Source organism: Macaca thibetana, chromosome 6 (genome assembly GCF_024542745.1).
Source record: "Macaca thibetana thibetana isolate TM-01 chromosome 6, ASM2454274v1, whole genome shotgun sequence".
Taxonomy (NCBI): domain Eukaryota; kingdom Metazoa; phylum Chordata; class Mammalia; order Primates; family Cercopithecidae; genus Macaca; species Macaca thibetana.
The window spans coordinates 156,313,275-156,335,142 of record NC_065583.1 but is presented as its reverse complement, the minus strand read 5'-3'; the positions used below and the strand labels follow the sequence as shown (position 1 = coordinate 156,335,142).

Here is a 21,868-nt window from a genome sequence, read left to right as displayed (position 1 = left end):
AGAAACTACGACAACAATATTGACATTTCTATAATATTTTTACAGAAATTTATCACAGAAATGTTTTAGCAGAAATTTATAAATTCATAATTTATAACAGAAATTATAAGTTTTACCTTATAAATCACTTCAGGAACGTTTGGTGTGTGTTCTTCTTATACGTTGCTGTGGTTGAGTCCTGCATAAAAATAAAACAAAAATATAAAACATATATTTCAACACATACAAATCTATGCATAGTTACAACATATTTATTATGTTACACATTAAACAGAACTGAGTTTGGAGAGCAAATACATTTTTGAAGAGATAAATTTTTGATAGGTTTGAACTGCTAGATTTTTTTTTTCTTTTTAGGGCATGACATTTTGAAACTATGTCCAGTTAGAATTTTAGCTCCATCATGTGTTAGCCATGTAGACATGGGCAATTTAGTCTTGTTCTTTGACCCTTGGTACGTCATGACATAAAGAAGTTTTAACTTCAGTGTTACAATTTATTTAAACACTTAATATTACGCCTTAAACATGGTCAAAATTTAAATATAAACTATTTTAGTGATTTTACATAATAGAAAATGTTTATAAAAGTTATTTTCATAAATTTAATGTTTTATGATTTGAATAACCACTATACTTTCAAAGAGAATATGAATAGAAATGCAAGAAACAACGTTCAGTATAACCTGAAGTATAATATGATTAGCAAGGGAGTATTGTAAATCAATTAAAATATATATTTTTCTAGAATTATGACTTTTATTTCAATAAATTAAACTTGAATATAATCCCTAATGCATACATTACATGCAGTATACCGAATAATATATATGTTGTATGTATACACAACATAATGCTTATTGGATTGAAGTGTTAACATTGGAAAGTCAATATTAAAAGAAGAAAACTAAGAGGTAAAAATATGTACTCAGAAGATAATAATCCCTTTCAGAAGCCAAAAGCAGGAGCATAAGAATTATGCTTATTCCCTAACCTTAGCCCAAATCAGCTTCCTATGTCCTTAGTTGACAATGTGATTTGATACATGATTTCTATTTCCTAAAACTGATAAAAATTACACTTACAGAGCTCAAACAGATGCCTCAAACATTTTAGGAGTATGTCGGTCATTCAGCAATTATTTATTGAGTGTTACTATGTGCCAAACATTATTATTTATACTAGGAATGCAACACATAACAAAAGAGATAAAAGACACTACCCTCATGGTACTTATGAGAGGTGACAGTGTGCTAGCAGCCCTCACTCTCAGCGCCTCCTGTGCCTCGGCGTCCACTCTGGCGGCGCGTGAGGAGCCCTTCTGCCTGCCACTGCACTGTGGGAGTCCTCTCTTTGCTGGCCGAGGCCACAGCCGGCTCCCTCCGCTTGCAGGGGGGTGTGGAGGGAGAGGCAGGGGCAGGAACCGGGGCTGCGCGCAGCGCTCACAGTCCAGCGCGAGTTCCGGCGGGCGCGGGCACGGGCTCAGGCTTGGCGGGCCCCGCACTTGGCACTTGGAACGGCCGGCGCCGCCAGCCCAGGGCAATGAGGGGTTTAGCACCCCACCAGCAGCTGCAGTGGGTGAACAGGGTCCCCCAGCAGTGCCAGCCCGCCAGCACTGTGCTGGAGTTCTCGCGGGGCCTCAGCTGCCTCCCCGTGGGGCAGGGCTCGGGACCGGGACCTGCAGCCCGCCATGCCGGAACACCCCGTGGCGGTGAGTTCTTGCGGGGCGGGAGCCTCCTCCAGGAGCGCCCTCGGTCCCATCAACTGCCCACGGACTGAGGAGTATGGGAGCAAGGCGCGGAACTGGCAGGCAACTCTGCCCTCGGCCCCGGTGCGAGACCCACTAGGTGAAGCCAGCTGGGCTGCTGAGTCTAGTGGGGACTTGGAGAACTTTTATGTCTAGCTAAGGGATTGTAAATATACCAATCAGCACTCTGTGTCTAGCTCAAAGTTTGTAAATGCACCAATGAGTACTCTATATCTAGCTAACCTAGTGGGGACTTGGAGAACTCTTCTGTCTAGCAGTCTGTGCCTAGCTAAAGGATTGTAAACGCACCAATCAGCACTCTGTCAAAATGGACCAACCAGCTCTCTGTAAAATGAACCACTCAGCTGTCTGTAAAATGGACCAATCAGCATGAAGTGGGTGGGGTCAGATAAGGGAATAAAAGCAGGCTGCCTGACAAGCCATTCTGGTTTCCTGCCACGTGGTGGGTGCTGTGTTCTTGTGCTCTTACAGTAAATTTTGCTGCTGTACACAGTTTGTATTCACATTGCTTATTTGAGCTGAACACTCACTGGGAAGGTCTGCAGCTTCATTCGTGAAGCTAGCGAGATCACGAACCCACCAGAAGAAAGAAGCGCCAGACACATCTGAATGTCTGAAAGGACAAACTCCGGCCACAACATCTTTAAGAACTCTAACACTCATCACCAGGGTCCGAAGCTTCATTTTGGAAGTTAACAAGACCAAGAACCCACCAATTCTGGACACATTCACATTTTGGGCATGCTGGGAGGGATGGATGAGAGAAAAGTATACACCCAAATAGGCAAATATATGTTGTATATCAAGTTTTCCTAAGTACTGTGAAGACAGAAGTTAAGATGTGTCAGTGTTCGTCAAAGTAGAAATGTCTGATACCTGATAGCTGGAATCTGGGTGAAAAAAATCGGGAGTTGAAGAGAGTCTGAAGTGTCTGCAAGGGGTTAACTAAGAGTGAAATGTAAGAACTGAGTCCTTTAAAGTCAGGGAAATGAGAAATAGCAATCACTAGGATGAGAAAAGTAGGAAATGGGCTATGATGTTCTGGAAGTACTAAGAGAAAAACGAGATTTGTAGTAGCTTGGTGGTCTCTGTCTATCATCTATATATCTGTCTATCATCTATCTGTGTGTATCTATCCATCCATCCAACATCATCCTCTATCTGCTTGTCAGGGCAAAACTTCCAGAGTCTGTTAGAACATGTAGTACTCCTAAGCTTCAGGGTTACCATAACACCTCCATGGACCTTTTCCAAAATGACCACCTTAAAACTAAGAGTAAATAATATCTGATGTGACTGATTTCCAAGTTTAATTCCAGGAACTATTGATGACACAGTGTTCCCGTGGGCTGTCATTAGGAACTGCTGCTCATCACAACTAATGCACAATATGTACACTGCAACCCAGGCTCACATGATTTGGGGTGAGAAGCAGCAAAGATTTTCAAGCGATAATTTTAAAAATCGAGTTATTAGAATATTATACTCTATGGAAAGTCATGTGTAAGCATGTGGGGACCTATTTATACATAGCTGACATTTTGTGCTAAGGTTAATATAGACTCTTTGGAAAGAAGGCAAAAAGCATATGGCTGATCATTTTATCTTGGCTCTATTGCTACCATAGAATAAGGAGCACCCTCTGCAGTGCATAGAGCCCAATGCACAGCTCTGACTCTAAATGTGATACAGTCTCCTTGAATAACTGTTTAATATCTGACAGAAGAAAATTAAGTTTCAATAGTTCTTAGTATATTGACAAAAACTCTGTCAATTAGGAAATGTCACCAATAAACAATTCAATTTCCTGCATTGTATACATTTATTTAAATGCAATGAAACAATTCATTCAAATAGTTTTGAAAAAGAATTTATAATATTTACTTCTAAGAAACATCTATTTCACTTCACTTTAAATCACACTATCTTGTCTCCTTTATCAATCTCAGTGTGCCTAATGTTTTAAAATGCAACTATTATTTTACAGAAAATTTCAGCAGTATTCATTTTCATGTCTGAGCTCTTAAAATAATCAAGTATACGCTTAACTAGAGAAGGAATGTGTTAAAAATGTGTATGTAGTTGTACAAAATGTATTCTCACTTATTATATAGGTCAGTACTTCAAAGTTTTCTATGTTGTTTTGCAGAGCCCTTCCTTTCAATTCATTCTCCAATTTACAGGTTTATAATATAATCACAATAACTAAAGTCTCTGCAGGTTGACCAGAAATAACAACAGCAAAACATAGTATTATGTGGCAGCATAACAACGTATTGGAATCCTTTGTTGTAAGTTTCTCATTGTGTTTTTATAGAACCAGGCTAAATAAAAATGAGAATTCAAGTTTTTATTTTTAAAAATCAGAAACTCTCCGTAAGAGTGTCAGTAAGAAAAAAATACATAGAAGATGTCTGTTGAAGTAAGCTTTACTCCCGAAGTCACGTCCTCCTCCAAGGAAAACTCATATTCAAAAACTATTTTTTCATCCAATATTTACTCATTTAATTTGCTAACCATCTTTACTATACTTGGTTTCAGTCAGCATTCCAATAACTGAATTTAAACAGCAGAAAGGACAATCCTCCATGCGAAAAGTTGTGTTTGTAATGTTAAACTGCACATAAATTTGGATATATTAATGCTGTTTAACCTTAAATCACTATTTCTAATATGATATTGGATCAGCAAAAATCAACCAATTAATTTTTGAACAAATTATCACATATATGGTTATAACTTTTTGTTTTTATTTATTTGTATTTAATTTTAATTATTTTTCAATTCAATGCCCAAATCTTACAACATGAATGTTTTTGGTTATTATTAGTTTCATACTTATGTGTTCAGTATCATTAAATCAGAAACAGAAAGTCCTAAAATACCCTAACACTACAGGCATATGAAGAGGTGGCAATTGCCTGGTTTTGTATACAAAGAACTCAGAGAAAGCTGGTATGAGTAATCAAAAGATGAACTCCAGGTGTACTGACCCTGAGATTCACTATGAAATTCATAAGTCAAGCTGTAGTTAAAACCTTGATTTTTGCTAGTGAAGCCCCTGAGCAGAGAACCTAGGTAGGCCGTGTCCAAAATCCTGACCCATGGAAGCCTTGAGATAATTTATCACCCACAACAGGAAACAAATATAGTGTTTGGGACTTGAAAATGGTGTGCTGCTGCAACGAATACCTAAAAATAGTGTGACTGGCTTTGAAACCAGAAAGTTAGTAGAAGCTGGAAGGATTTTAAGAAGCTCAAGAGTGAAAATCTGAATCCCCCTGAACCAATTGTTAGAAAACTGGATTTTGAAGATGCTCAGGCCCTCAGCCCTCTGAGGGAGGGCTCAGAGGAAAGTGAGGAATGTTACTGAAAGCTAGAAGAGATGGAATTTTGTTATGCAGTAAAAGAATGTTAGCAAAACTGTGTCCTGTGGTTATGCACCAATCAGAGCTTTTAAATGATGAAATTGGATATATAGCTGATCTTTGAACAACATAGGTTTGAACTACATGGTTCCACTTATATGTGGACTTTCTCCCACCTCTGCCACCCCTGCGGCCCCAAGACCAACCCTTCCTTTTCCTCCTCCTACTCAGACTACTCAATGTGAAGAAAATAAGGATGAAGGACTTTATGACGATCTACTTCCATTCATGAATAGTAAATCTATTTTCCCTTTCTTATTACTTTCTTATTTACATTTTTTTCTCTAGCTTACTTGAGAATACAGTATTTAATACACAGAATATACAAAATATGTGTTAACTGTATATGTTATCTCTAAGGCTGCTGGTCAACAGTAACCTATTAGTAGTTAAGTTTTGAGAAGTCAAAAGTTATTTGTGGATATTCTACTGCATAGAGGGTTAGTCCCCCTAGCCCCTGTGGTGTTCAAGCATCAACTGTATAGCTAAATGCCACAGATGCTGCCCGGTTTCTTCTTGCAGTTTATAGTACAATGTGAGAGGAGAGAGAGAGATTGCGGAAAGGTTAGACATGAACAGAAGTAGATTATTTTTAAAATAATTGGCCTTGCCAAGTGGCAAGAGATGCCTACCAAAAATGGCTGGTGAAAGTATATCTTATAAACAAAAAAAAAAAAAAGTGGAGATGTGACTGCCCAACCTTTAGTTAAAATCTTGGAAAGTTCAAAATGTCAAGAAGACTTAATTAACACTAAGTTCCTTTCAATAAATTAAGGGTATGCCTTACAGATTTTCTCAACCAAGAGCCACAGCCTTTAGATAAGCCGTAAAATCCAGTCAAGAAAATCCAACATTTCAGAAGTGTAACGTACTAGCTATTGCTGTCCCCAACACTTCTGAAATGCTGGATTTTCTTGATTGGGTGTTACGGACTAGTTATTGCTGCTCATCTTCCATTTTTCCTATTTTTGAAACAGCGTTGATAAGTAAAATCCTATCCTTGTTCCACTATTATAAATTGGGAGAGTTGGGGGACAATAACTTATCTCTTAAATTGTGCAAGTTCACAGGCAGAGAATTGTGCTCCAGGAGTTCTACTTAATGAATTACACTGAGACCTCTTATATACGCTTGGATTTGATTTATAAGTTATACTGAATTGACGATATTGTGATGAGATTCTGGATTTTGAGCTGATGGTGCAATGGGATGAGAATCTGAGGAACCCTGAAAGGGGGTGGACATATTTTGCATTTCAGAAAGACTTAAATAACTCTATGTCAGAGAGGTAGATTCCCATCCCCTATTGTACAGGTACTGTGTAATCATTTTACCTTGAGTGTAGGTAGGATCTAAGAATATGATGGGATAGTCAGTCTGTTAGTATGATATTATGTTACGATATGTTACGTTACGTTGTAAGACTCCATCATAGCAAGCTGATTCTCCTGCTCACTTAGCAGAAGTAAGATACTATTTTGGTTAGGTCCTAAGGGCTACTTCTGGAAGCTGAAAGTGACATCTGACTAACAGCCAGCAGAAGATGGGAAACCTAGTTCTACAACTGCAAGGAACTAAATTCTTCCAACGAATTAAATAAGCTTGGAGAAGACCTTGAGCCTCAGGTGGAATCATAGTCCTGACCAACACATGGCTTTGCCTTGTGACAGCCAGACAACTCAGGCCTAATAGGCCTGATTTACAAAAACTGTGAAATAATTGGATGCTGTTTTAAGCCAGTACATTTGTGATAATTTGTCATATGGCAATAGACCAATAATGCATCAACTCTCAAAATAATATTAGGAATCCATAAATTTCTAATTGAATGTTTTGCTTAAATATAAATGCATTATTTCAGCAGTCCCCAAATAGTATTCCATTCCATATTATCCTTTTGAGTATGTTAACAATTTTGAAAACTTTAAAAAATATTATGTCATATATCCTTAAATTGTACTTAACAAAAACCTGGAAAATAAATTTTTAGAAAAAACAAGGGGTTTGAAAAATAGAGCATTTACAAATTATAAGTAAGATTATTTATGAAATGCTTTTATAGTCTATTTGTATCAGTAATTATTTATCCTTTAAATACTTGAAATGTAGAAATTAACAATCAGTGTTTTGTAAATAAGAATTGCCAGAGGCCGGGAGTGGTGGCTCACACCTCTAATTCCAGCACTTTGGGAGGCTGAGGCTGGCAAATCACGAGGTCAGGAGATTGATAACATCCTGGCTAACACGGTGAAACCCCGTCTCTACTAAAAATACAAAAAATGTAGTCATGCGTGGTGACAGGCGCCTGTAGTCCCAGCTACTGGGGAGGCTGAGGCAGGAGAATAGTGTGAACCCAGGAGGCAGAGCTTGCATCAAGCCGTGATAGCGCCACTGCACTCCAGCCTGGGTGACAGAACGAGACTCTGTCTAAAAAAAAAAAAAAAATTGCTAGAGAAAAGTACTTGTATTCTGTGTGGTGTGGCTTTGTACTTTCAACCTAAAATGATAATTCAGATTGTATTGACTGAATAGCATTGGAAAATCATCAGCAGTACAACTCTACAATGTAATATAATTAGAATGCAATGAATAAATAATCCATTGCTCCTTGGAATGTAGAAATTAACAATAACTGCTTTGTAAATAAAGATTGCCAGAGAAAAGTAGTTATATTCTGTGTGGTGTGGCTTTGCACTTTCAACCTAAAAATGATAATTCAGATTGTGTTGACTGAATAGCATTGGAATGTCATCAGCAATACAACTCCACTAGATAATATAATTAGGATGCAATGAATAAATAATATTTCACTCCTTGATACAAGGTCCTGCTTGTTAGTGTAGGGGTCATTTGTAAGCCAATTTTGTTATTACCCTTAAACAGCATTGTTGTTAAATTGTGATAAATGGGAAACCGTAAATTGGGAGAGAATTTTAATGGTCATTATCTTCATTAGCTAATGAGATGTGCTAATTATGTTTGTAAGTGACAATAATTTAGTAGCCCTGGCTTAAAGGCCTCACAGAGCAATAACTAGGTCAGTCCTCTGCAATGTGTTTTCACAATGTTGGAAGGGACTTGATAATGAGAACCTAAACTTGATAGTAATGTTTTCTATAAAATTATTCATTAAAATGTCTTCTTAAATTATGTCAGGTTTTATGTCGTTCTCCCATAATACCTTTGCATAAATTCTAAGGTACTGAGAATGTGACATCAAAAATTAAATTAGGGCAGTGGTATTTGAAATGTGTTCCCTAGCCCCATGGGGATCCCTGAGAGCCTGTCAGGGGTGTTCAAGGCTGAAACTATTTTTGTAATAATCAAATGATGCATTTTTTGTTTCCACTGTGTTGACAGTGACAGTGATGCTAAAAATAATGATGGTGGGTAAAAATACTGATGCCTTTGATTTAGCCGTTGAGTAATGGGATATCAGTTATCATGTTGCATGCTAGAAATATATACAATTTGTATTTGTAAATTAAAAATTGGTCACTTAAGTAATTAATTGGTTTGAGAAACACCGGTGCCTTTGCATACATCAAGAAAGTGACTCTAAACCATATTACGACTTATTGTATTCTTCAACACTTTACACAAGCAGGAAAGAAAGAAGGGAGGAAGAAAAGAAAAAGAAAGAGAAAAAGAAAAGAAGGAAGAAAGGGGGGAAGGAAGGGAAGGGAACAGAAGGGAGGGGAGGGGAAGATGAGGAGAGGGGAGGGGAAGGAGGGACAGGGGGACAGAAGGATGAAGGGAGGGAAAAAGATGTCAATTTCTCCTTGATAAAAACACACACACACACACACACACACACAAAAATATGTACCCTCGAACATGCACTGTTTTTGTATTCAGTGTGTAGAAATCGGAACTAAGCATGAAGCTCTAACACTGTGTTATGAAGCCCAGTACATGTGTGGCACTTGGAGTTGTGAGCTGTGAGCTACACTGGCTGCTCTCTCATGGAACATTGTTTATATCTAGGTTTTGTTTGTTTGTTTGTTTTGTTTGTTTTTTGTTTTTGCATAGTGTCAGAAAAAAATTGTGACTGCTTAAAGTTGGGTATTGGGTACGTATTTTTTTGACTGTGAAAAGAGACCCTGCCTGTTCAAGGAAACTACTTGTTAGCATTTGTTGCCAGTGATGAAGTTCAATATTTAAACAAATATAAAATTTTGGAAAGCTTGTATTTGCCCCATGAGTTTGACAGTACTGTAACACTTAAAGAATTTCCTGATCAGATTATTGATATTAGCAATTGTGATTTTTAAAATAATATGTGTCCATATTGAAAGATACATACATCTTTGTGAACAACCTTTTTAAAAAAAATGATTGATGCATGGGTAAAAAATTGTTACAAATAATATATGGGTAACAAATATTTTCATAGTGTAAGATTGAACAATGGATTTTAATTAACACAATATGAAAGTTTAATAAGGTAGTTTCAGCTTCCATTTGGCAATTAACCTTTATAAAAACTACCAATTGTTGAGTTCGGCTGTGCTATTTAAAAAACTCACAACTATGTGACAAAGGATTTTAAAATGCCTCCCTTTTCAACTACATGTATGAATAAAGTCAGATTTTTTTATGTGCTTCAACTAAACAGCATATCGCAATGACTGAAACAGAGAAGCAGCTGTAAAAATTCAGCTGGCTCTATTATGCCAGAAGCCAAACATTAACGAGATTTGCCAAAAATGTAAAACAATGATGAACTTATTATTAATTTTTTTCATCTTGGAAAACATATTTGTTTAAAATATTTTTGTTAACATATCACATCTGCATTATTTTTAAATGAGCTAGTGAAATGAATATTTTTAAACTCTTTAGCTTTTATTCATAATATAGTAAATATTGGCTCATACAAATGATAAAAAAATTGGGTTTTTAATACGTTTTAAGACTTCAAAGTTGTTCTAAGACTAAAATTGTGAGAAACACTGTCTGTCTCATGGTAATTGAAAGTCAGTAGATAGGTTGACTTTTTGATGAAAAATGTATTGGAGAATAAAAGAATACTTATGAATGTGTTCTAAGTCTATATATACTTTAAGTTTTTCAACTCTGAAAGGCATGAATCACCATTGTAATCAATACACTAAGTATTTTGAAACATGGAAGACAAAAATGTGCTTGCTTCTTACTGATTACCCCACATAAGAGAGAAGAACAAGAGATCAGAGAGGAACCTAGAAAGATTCAGCTTATTGGTGAATAAACAAATTATTTTAGTTTTTATATTCATTATGATTTTTAAATATTTGTAGTATTAAATATTTTATTTACTAGTAAACACAAAGAGTTATCTAATAACAAGCGTGTGTGTTCTGTATGAATAATGATCAGTGATGCGGCAATGAGATGCTAGCATTTCTCGCTACGGGTGTAAGATGTCATGGAAATGACAAGACACCACGGCACGTAGTAGTCTACTGTTCTACCCTCCAGAGCTGTGTGTTCTTTCCAAAGCAGAGAACATTGTGTTAATTCTATTTTCTGCCTTGAAGAAAAGCATAGCCAGTAGCTTTCCTGTTCTACTCAATTTCTCTAATTTATAAAGGTAAAATTCCATTAAATACTAACCAAAGATGAAGTAATGTTTTAAAACTGCATCATTCAAAAGGATGACATACGTATACAAAATCAGTTCACAATGTTCTCTGTGGAACTTTCCTCAGTTCTTAAAACCTAATATAATTTTCAAATGTTTTGATCAAACTGACTCACCTTAGTGCAGAGATAAGGTAATTGAGATAATAAATTTTTTATTTTATTTCATTTTATTTGAGTTTTGCTCTTGTTGCCCAGGCTGGAGGGCAATGGCGCAATCTCAGCTCACCACAACCTCCACTTCCCGGGTTCAAACAATTTTCCTCCCCAGCCTCCAGAGTAGCTGAGATTACAGGCATGCACCAACACACCTGGCTAATTTTGCATTTTTAGTAGAGACAGGTTTTCTCCATGTTGGTCTGGCTGGTCTCGAACTCCTGACCTCAGGTGATCCGCCTGCCTTAGCGTCCCAGAGTGCTGGGATTACAGGCATGAGCCACTGCACCCAGCCAAGATAATGAATTTTAAATAGGACAACTTTTATGCTATTATGTAGAGAAATATACTAACAGTGTTCACAGAAGTCACTTTTCGATCTAACTTTTCATTCTCTTGTAAATCTAAGAGAACAACACAGTAAAACACTGTTAATATATTGTTACATTCATGTCACATTTCAGCAATAATCACATTTTTCACTGATGATTTAGAATATTTTGTGTAAACCTATATTGCTGGAAAAAAAATGACCTCAAAGAAAATAAGTCTTTTTTTTTTTTTCTCTGTTAACTGAAGATAACATATGAGCTTCATGGTCACAACATTTAATTGCCTAATTTTTTTCCAAATTAATGATTTTTAGTAGAGTTATGGGTACCCATTATTTGTAGTTACCCACCTTGATGGTTAATGTTGAGTGTCAACTTGACTGAAGGATACAAAGTATTGATCCTGGGTATGTCTGTGAGGGTATTGCCAAGGGTATTAACATTTGAGTCAGTGGACTGGGGAAAGCAGATCCACCCTTAATCTGGAGAAAACAATGTAATCAGCAGCCAGCGAATATAAAGCAGGCAGAAACGTGAAGCAATGAGACTGGCCTAGCCTCCCAGCCAACATCTTTCTCCCATACTGGATGCTTCCTGCCCTAGAATATTAGACTCTAAGTTCTCAGTTTTGGGACTCGGACTGGCTCTCCTTGCTCCTCAGCTTGCAGACAGCCTATTGTGGGACCTTGTGATCATGTAAGTTAATACGTAATAATCTCCATATTTTATATATATATATGTATACATATATAATATGGAGTATATAATAGGATTATATATGTAAAATATATATATATATATTCTATTAGTTCTGTCCCTCTAGAGAACCCTGACTACTCTTATTCTCCACTTATTTTATAAACATATCAGTTGGATTTGAAATTTAACCCCCATTTTACCAGAAATGTTACTAATATTATTTTCTGGATAATTTTCATGTTTCTACTGGGATCAAAAACTATCCACCAGCTTGTGCATAGGCTGGAGAAGAAGACTATAAATTTCATCAGGTGTGAGCTCCTTCATTGTTTACCACTAGCTAAGGAAAAGATTAGGTAATTTAAATTTTATTTACCTAAATATAAAAATACAAACACATAACAGTATGTAGAATAAATCGCATATCAATTCTACTCATACATAGTCATTAAAATGTATTTCTCTTTCAATCTAAATATTTATTTTGTAAAATGAATTAATAACAATGTAAAAGTGCCTAAATGCAATCAATAAATTATACTTTATAAGCATCTCTTTATTATATACTTTATATACTTTATTATTTTAATTCAAGTAGATAATTTTTCTGAGTTATTTACCTAGTTAGTGCTAACTACAGATATAATAATGCTTCAGTTTAAATGCTACAACCAGACCATGAATACTCTATGAAAAACAGTGAATTTTGCCAACGAAGATATTGATGTTCTCGACCAAGTTACTAGTTTGCATATTGAGTTCTCCAAAGAATCTTAATCAAAAAGTGCTTTAAAATTATCCCAAGGCATAAAAATGTAAATATTAGCATAATTATTATACAATTACTTCAGCAAATCATTACAATTTGTGACTAATAGCCCAAAGTCAGATATGAATTAAATATGAAAATATTTAATTTAATAGTGTGTGTGTGTATATATATATATAATATCAAATTTTTCACCATCCTGTATCATGCTAATTCTGAAGCACCATTTTATTCTTCAATAGATCATGTAAAACTGACAATTGGAAATATGGCTGTTGTAGCTATCTATATACATAAAGACACAGAAACTACCACAACGAAACCCCATACAGACACAGAAACCAACACAACAAAATACCATAAAGTGGAGAAATATTGTTAGGTATCTTAAGTTTTCTATATGGTCTAATTCATTATTAACAATCAACTATTTTTTAAAAGTCACACGTAATAAAACAAGTCCAATATTTTTACATGTCAAAGTCTTGGTTTTGAAAAATATGTGGCTTTAGAGTGATATAAAATTAGTGCTTCTTTGACAGACTGGGTACATTTTTATGCCCAGCAGGAATGTGAGCTAAGATATTCATCAAGCACAGTCTAAATTCTCCATTTTACTGGTTGACAAATCTATTGCTGTGACTAGTCTCCCAAGAATGCTTTTCTGGCAATAAGAACAAAGATTTAAGGAAAAGAAAAATAATCTCAGGATACATATTGATAATGATACAAGAGGCGACTGAGATAACCTGAAGATATCTAAATGAACTCAATTCAATCTCAAACAAATGTCATAATTATCCCAATTTTGCCTAAGAAAACACAACAGTTATTCATATTAGATTATAGATAATGAGCAACTTTGAAATTACATTTATTTTATATTTCCTCCCTAATATTTATGTCCTTTTCTCTAACTACACTTTCTGTTAGAGTTGATACTTCTCTGAAGAGACAACCTTTTTTTCCCCTGGTTATTATAGAGAAAAATAGAGTGTTTCATTATAGAAAAATATATTCCTAAAAGTCAAGAGAAAAAAGTCCAAAAAAAAATTTAATAAACTCCTCTTTCCTCTATGAATGCCAAGAGTGTTTTGTTATTTGTGAAAAAAAATACATAGCAAAACTCCTTTGGAATAAATGTACAGTTTTGTAATTATCTGGATATATATAATTTCTGCTTGACAAAAGAAATATTCAAAATAAAAGTGCCAGTTTATTTCAGAATGCCCAGGAATATAAGGCACAGGGGCAATGTCAAAGATAATAGTAAGCTAAGAACAAGGACTTAAACAAGGACTGAAGGAGTATCAATTTTTTTAAAAAAAATTTACATTTATTTTCAAATAAGTGGAAAACTGGGTGTACCTTTCTGATAGATTTATGCATAAAAATTAAAATTAAAAATATAAATATTTTATGCCTATACCATGACACATTTTTACATTGCTAGAGCAGTAAGCACCCTTTCTTAAACATTGTTACTGGTGATAAAAGACAAGACGTGAAGATTAATTTTATGTGCCAACTTGACTGGACTATGAGATGCCCTGAAAACTGGGAAAGCATTATTTCTGTGTGTGTCAGTGGATGTGTTTCTGGAAAAGATTAGCTTTTGAATTGGTAGCTAGTAAAGACTATTGACATCACAAAGGCGGGTGGACATCACCAAATCTATTGAAGATCTAAATAAATGAAAAAAGGCAAGCAGGGCAAATGCACCCTCTGCTTGAGCTGGGACATCCATCTTCTCCTCCTCTTGGATACAGGCACTCTTGGTTTTAGGGACTTTGATGTGGGCTGTTACTTACACCATTGTCTCCCCTGGTTCTCAGGCTTCTGGGTTTGTACTGGAACAATACCGTCTTTTCTCAGTCTCCAGCTTGCCAATGTCAGATTGGAGGACTTCTCAGTCTCCATAATTGAGTGAGTCAATCCCTTGTAATAAATCTATATCTACCTAGCTTATTGGTTCTATTTCTTTGAAGAACCCTGACTAACACACTACAGAATGCTTCATGCAGGAAAATAACCTGAAAGCTTTGCACTCTAAAAATTTCCTTTTGGCAGCAATTTGAATTGAGATAAGAAATAAATATAGAAATTATAGTTACACTATTGCCATAGTACAAGAAAAAAAAAGTATGTTTGTGTATTTATTTGAGACAGGGTCTCACTCTATCGCCCAGGCTGGAGTGCAGTGGTGCGATCTCACCTCATTGCAACCTCTGACTCCCGGGTTCAAGTGATTCTCTTGCCTCAGCCCCGTGAGTAGCTGGGAATACAGGTATGTGCCAGCACGCCTGGCTGATTTTTTTTTTTTTTTTTTTTTTTTTGTATTTTTAGTAGAGACAGGGTTTCACCACGTTGACCAGGCTGGTCTTGACCTCGGACTTCAAGCGATCTGCCCAACTCAACCTCCCAGTGTGCTAGGATTACAGGCGTGAGTCACCTCGCCCAGCCTTGATATTTTAAATCTAAATATTGAAAAGGAAGAGGGGAAGATACATGAGTGATAAATAATGGTAAAATACACAAGATTAAATTAACTCTGGAAGGTATGCGCTTATGTTTCAGAGAGTGTCTTATACAATTTAGTAAAGGGTAACCTCATGACTAAAAATATGACAGACTAAAATGTGGAACATGTTTAGGAGTTGGAAGGAACACATATGTTCATTTGTGGGCAATCTGAATTTCAGGTGTTGGACATCTGGATAGACAAAGCCAGTCTACTGAATGTATAAATGTGCATTTCAAAGTTTGAAGATTATACATTTGGATATTTTTCTCATATAGACAATAAATAAGGCAGTATTCATGGTTCAGATGGTTTAAAGAAAATGCACAGAATTTATATAGTGTGAAATAGGGATTCAGTTTCATAACCAAATTTCCCAGTACCATTTCCTAAAATCGAAGTCCCTTCCCCAAAGTATGTTCTTGTCATCTTTGTCAAAGATCACTTAACTGGAAATATATGGCGTCATTTCTGGATTCTCTGTTTTGTTCCATTTATCTACGTGTTTATTTTTATACCAGTATCATTATGTTCGGGTTACTAGAGCCTTGTAATATAATCTGAAGACAGGCAATGTGGAGGCATCCTTGTAATATAATCTGAAGACAGGCAATGTGGAGGCATCCTTGTAATATAATCTGAAGTCAGGCAATGTGATGCCTCCAGCTTTGTTCTTTTTCCTCAGGATTGTCTTGGCTATTTGGGCTCATTTTTTTTAAATCCATATAAATTGTAGGACTTTTTCTAACTTTGTGAAAAAAAAATGATGTCAGTATTTTGATAGGGATTGCACTGAATCTATAGACTGCTTCCAATTCATGAGTATAAAATATATTTCTATTTGTTTGTGTCATCTTCAATTTCTTTCATCAGTATTTTGTAGTTTTCCTTGTAGAGATCTTTTACTGCCTTGGTTAAATTTATTCCTAGGCATTTTGTTGTGTTTTGTAGTCATTGTAAAAGGGATTGCCTTCTTGATTTCCCTCTTATATATCATTATTGATGTTTAGAAACACTACTAAATTTTGTAATTTGATTTTGCACCTTGAAACATAACTGAATTTATTTATCCAATCTGCCGTTTTTATTTCAACTATTATTTTAGATTCATGAGGTACATGTGCAGGTTTGTTGCATGAGTATTTTGTGTGACACTGCAGTTTGAATATGAATGGCCCTATCACCCAGGTAGTGAACAGAGTAGCCTATAGGTAGTTTTTCAGCCTTTGCCTCCTTCCCTCTCTCCCCTCTCTAGTAGTCCCCAGTGTTTATCATTGCCATCTTGATATCAAGTGTACCCAATGTTTAGTTCCCACTTATAAATGACAACATACTGCATTTATTTTTTTGTTCCTGCATTAATTTGCTTAGGATAATGGCCTTCAGTTGCACACATATGGCTGCAAATGGCATGATTTCATTTTTTTATGCCTGCATAATATTCCATTGTGTATATATACCATATTTTCTTTATCCGGTCCATTGTTGATGGGCACCTAGGTTGATTCCATGTCTTTGCTATTGTGAATGGTGCTGCAAGAACATAAGTGTGATTGTGTCTTTTTGGGTATTCCCTTGGGTATTGGTTGAATCTTTAGATTTTTCTAGATATAAGATCAAATCCTCAGCAAACAGGGATAATTTAATTTTTATTTTCCAATTTAAATGTAATTTATTTCTTTCTCTTGCCTGATTGTTCTAGGTAGGACTTCCTGCAACTCAATACAGATTAAAGACTTAAACAGATTGGGCACATTGGCTCACACCTATAATCCTGGTGCTGGTATGTCAAGATGGGAGGATGGCTTGAGCCCAGGAATTTGAGACCAGCCTAGGAAACAGAGAGACCCCATCTCTATAGCACATTTTACAAATTAGCTGGGCATAGTTATCGTCCCAACGACTTGGGAGGTTGAGGTGGGAGGATCATGAGTCCAGGAGGATGAGGCTGCAGTGAGCCATAATTATGTACCGCATACAAACCTGTGGGACAGAGCAAGACAGACCCTGTCTCAACAACAACAAAAAAGACTTAAACATAAGAACTGAAACTTTAGAAGTATTGGAAGAAAACCTAGGGAAAACTCTTCTGGACATTGGCCTAGGCAACAAATTTATGACTAAGACTGCATAAGCAGCAACAATGCAAAGTAGACAAGTGGGACTTAATTAAACTAAAATGCTTCTGTGCAACAAAATAAACAATAAACAGAGTGAAGAGACAACCTGTTGAATGGGAGAAAATATTTGCAAACTATTTATTCAACAGGGGATTAATATCCACAATATAGAAGTAACACAAATTACTGAACACCAGCAACAGCAAAACCAAATAATCCCATTAAAAATGGGCAAAGGATGGGAATAGACATTTTTTTAAAAGAAGATATACAAGTGACCAACACATAAATGTGAAAATGCTCAACATCACTAATCATCCAAGAAATGCAAGTCAAAACCACAGTGAGATAACAGCTTACCCCAATCAGAAGGGCTGTTATTATAAAGGCAAAAAGCAGATAGTGGTGAAAATGTGGAGAAAAGGCAACTCTCATACACTGTTGATGGGAGTGTAAATTAGTACAGTCTCTATGACAACAGTATTGATATTTATCAGAGAAACTAAAACTAGAACTACAGTTTGATCTAGCACTCCCGCACTTTTCCCAAAGGAAAAGACGTCAGTATATCAAAAGCATACCTCACTCCTATGTTTATCACAGCACTATTCACAATAAAATATATATGGAATAAATAAAAATATCCATTGGTGCTTAAACAGAAAGCAAATATGCTATATATACATAATGGGATACTATTAATCAATGAAAAACAATAAAATTATGTCTTTTGCAGCAACATGGATGCAGCTGGAGGCCATTAACTTAAGTGAAACAGGCCAGGAACAGAAAGACAAATATTACATAATCTCACTCATAAGTGAGTGTAAATAATATTCACATGTATGTAGAAAATGATAGATATTGTAGATTTAGAAGGGTAAAGGGGTAAAAGTGGGGAGATTGATGACAAATTAGTTAATGGCTACAATGCACATTATCCAGGTGACAGATACTCTAGAAGCCCTGATTTGACCACTAGGCAATCTATGAATGTAACAAAATTGCACATACACCCCATATATGTGTGTACAAATGGAAAGGAGATAAAGAAACTGTACAGAATTCAAAAATAAAGACAGCTCAATAATACCAGGATAAGTCAACATGCAATAGGAATTACATGTCACCTGTGAAGCAACCCAAAAAACATGAACCTGAATTTGATCATGAGGAACCACTCTCACATATCCCAGATGTGAATCATTAGACAAGATGATGACCTGAATGCTTGAAAAATAAAATCAATGTAAAACAGTATATAAAAAAAGAAAAGTAAAATAAAATGATGCAAGAGATTTCTTTGTAAAAAAAAAAAAAAGAATAATGATGTAAATCACATAGTTGCAATGTGAATCTCGATAGGATATTGAGTAATACAAACAGCTAGCTATAAAACTTTTTGAAAGCAAATGTGGAAATTAGAATATAAATTGAATATTTTATGATACAGAATTATTGTTAAACTTCCTGGATGGAATACTGATATTGTTGTTATGTAAGATGTTAAGAAATGAATGGTGTTCCCCATATAACAAAAGCTCAACATCACTGATCATTAAAGTAATGCAAATCAAAACCACAATGAGATATAATTTCATGCCAGTCAGAATGGCTATTACTAAAAAGTAAAAAAAATAACAGATTCTGGCAAGGTGGAGAAAAAGGAATGCTTATCCACTGTCGGTGGGAGTGTAAATTAGTTCAACCATTGTGGAAGAGAGTGTGGAGATTCCTCAAAGACCTAAAAACAAAAATACCATTGGACCTAGCAATCCCATTACTGGGTATATACCAAAAGGAATATAAATCATGCTACTATAAAGACACATACAAGTGCATGTTCATTACAGCCCTATTCACAATAGCTAAGACATGGAATCAACCTAAATACCCATCAGTGGTAGACTGGATAAAGAACAGGTGCTACATATAGAACATGGAATACTATACAACCATAAAAAATAATGAGATCATGTCCTTTGCAGGAACATGAATGGAGTTGGAGGCCATTATTCTTAGCAACCTCTAATTCAGGGATACAAAACCAAATACCACATGTTCTTACTTATAAGCAAGAGCTAAATGACGAAAACACATGGGCCACATAGAGGTGAACAACACACACTGGGGCCTATCTGAGGGCATAGGGTAGGAGAGGGGAGAGGATCAGGAGAGATAACTAAATGGGTACTAGACTTAATACCTGAGTGATGATATAATCTATACAGCAAACCCCCATGACACAGTTTGCCTATATGACAAGCCCCTACATGTGCACCTGAGCTTAAAATAAAAGTTAAGTAGTAAATAAATAAATAAATAAATAAATAAATAAAGTAAAAAGGAGGAAACTTATTTTTAAACTGGATTTGGAGACGAGAACTTTAAAGAGATAAGTATAGATAAGTTAGATCAGAAGATGGACACCCTAATTCACTAGAACTGTTGTCCTCATGAGGGGTTGGTCAATGGTTACAAAGCAGAGCTCAATAGGAGGAATAAGTTTTTGTGTTCTATTTCTTTACAGGGCAACTATAGTCAACCATAATATATTGTATATCCAGAAATATCTAGAAGAGAGCATTTTTAATGTCTTTACCCCAAATAAATGACAAGTGTTTGAGATGATGGACAGGTCAATTATCCTGATTTGATTATTACACTATCTATATATGTATTGAAACATCACAATTTTCCCCAGAAATAGGTACAATGATTATGTGTTAATTAAAAACAAAATTTATTTAAAAAGGAAGAAGATACGCCAATGATACACACACACACACACACACACCACACATCACACACACTCAAACACATAGGAAGAGCCTTGTGAGGACATAGCCCGAAGGTGCCTAAGACACAAGGAAACAGGCTTCAGAGAAAACCAAACCTGCTTACATCTTGAGTTGGACTTCCAGCCATGACAACTGTGAGAAATAAATTTCTCTTGTGTAAGCACACAGTCTGTAGTATTTTGTTATGGTGGTAGAAGACTGGTGTGCAGGGGAATGCTTCTTATTTAAGAGTTATGCTGAAATATTTAGAGAGGAAGTTTTATAACATCTGCCACTTGCTGTTGAGAGGCAGAAGGGAGAGAGAGAGACAGAGAACGAAAAAGAGATGTGAATTCATTTTAAGTTTGCATGTATTAGCTGTACTATTTTTTCAACATTTTGGACATTTTTCTGAATAAAGAGTTAAGGAAAACTAAAGGGAAGAGAGCATTTCCACTCTATTTTTTTAAGTAAATTGGATCAAAAATAGGATTTGGAGAGGCACTGATAATTAAACAAAATACGGAGGAAAGCAAGTAGCAAAAGAGACTGAAGATAGCCTAAGAGGAAGAAGTGGACTTAACGTAGAGATCTGTAAATCAAATCTGAATAGGAAGAGTCATAGAGAGACACATTAATTTAAGGACTGAAGACTGATCGTTAGTAATTGTAATGAGAACAGAATCTGAGATGGATTGGGTCAAAGGTTCTAATGATGTGGGCTTAAGAGAGAAGGGAGAATAAGAAAGCAAAAAGTAAGCATGATTAACTTTTTTTGTTTGTTTGTTTTGTTTCAAAGACTGATTGGGAGGGAAGGCTTTGGCATAGTATGTTGAGGGAGTAGATACAGTTTTGTTTTCTTAGATCAGAAATAAAAAACATTTTGTATGCTTTAAGAAAATAATTAATGTAGAACAATGGAGGGAAATATAGAAGAAAGTACAGCAAGGTGCTATTTGTTGGAGTGAGATTAAATAGGACATTACAATAATAATAAACAGCCCATAATATTATTTCCTTCATTCAGAAGATAAAACTGAAGCTGAACATAAAATATTTATATCGAGATGACATACTAACAAATAACACTAGCTCTGTTTGATTCCAAAGCCCATTCATTTTTTTCCCACTATGTCATTCCACAAAGGTATATTCTATACCTCACTTAAAATCACTAACCTCTACATAATAATAAGTAAAATAATTTTGATGATGTAACCACTGCAAGGATTTCTAGGAAATCATGAATGACCACTATTATTCTCCGTCAAAGGGTAAACACTTTTGTCCATTCTCCCTAATGTGAAAGTTTTCAATGTAATAGCTAAATGCTAATGAAAATGCAATAATGTTAAAGCACATGGGCAAACACTAAGAATAAACTAGTGAATAGATTTAACTGTTTGTAAGCAAACAATTTACCATATGCTGATAATCATTTAGGATTGTGCAAAAGTACATTTATTTAGGAAATTTCCATCTCTATTCATATATTTGCAACTGTCCTTTGTTCATTTGAGTCTTGCAATCTTAAGGTATTAAGATGCAAAGCATTAGCTCTCAATGCTTTATTTAGGAAACATTAAACAAATAGAAATATCAGGACCTAACATAGACAATATGGTGCCTATAACTATTATTAAAACATTATCTTTCTCATTCTGAGCCTTA

General features: G+C 35.4%; 1 protein-coding gene across 7 annotated transcripts in view; it reads right to left on the bottom strand.

The window, feature by feature from the left end:
- Positions 1-21,868, bottom strand: part of CDH18 (cadherin 18) — a 1,131,397-nt gene that overhangs the window by 787,117 nt on the left and 322,412 nt on the right. For all 7 annotated transcript variants that reach the window (XM_050795521.1, XM_050795518.1, XM_050795525.1 and 4 more), the window contains exon 2: positions 117-178. The gene's annotated coding sequence lies outside the window, so the exon portion shown is untranslated. The remainder of the gene's footprint in view (positions 1-116; positions 179-21,868) is intronic.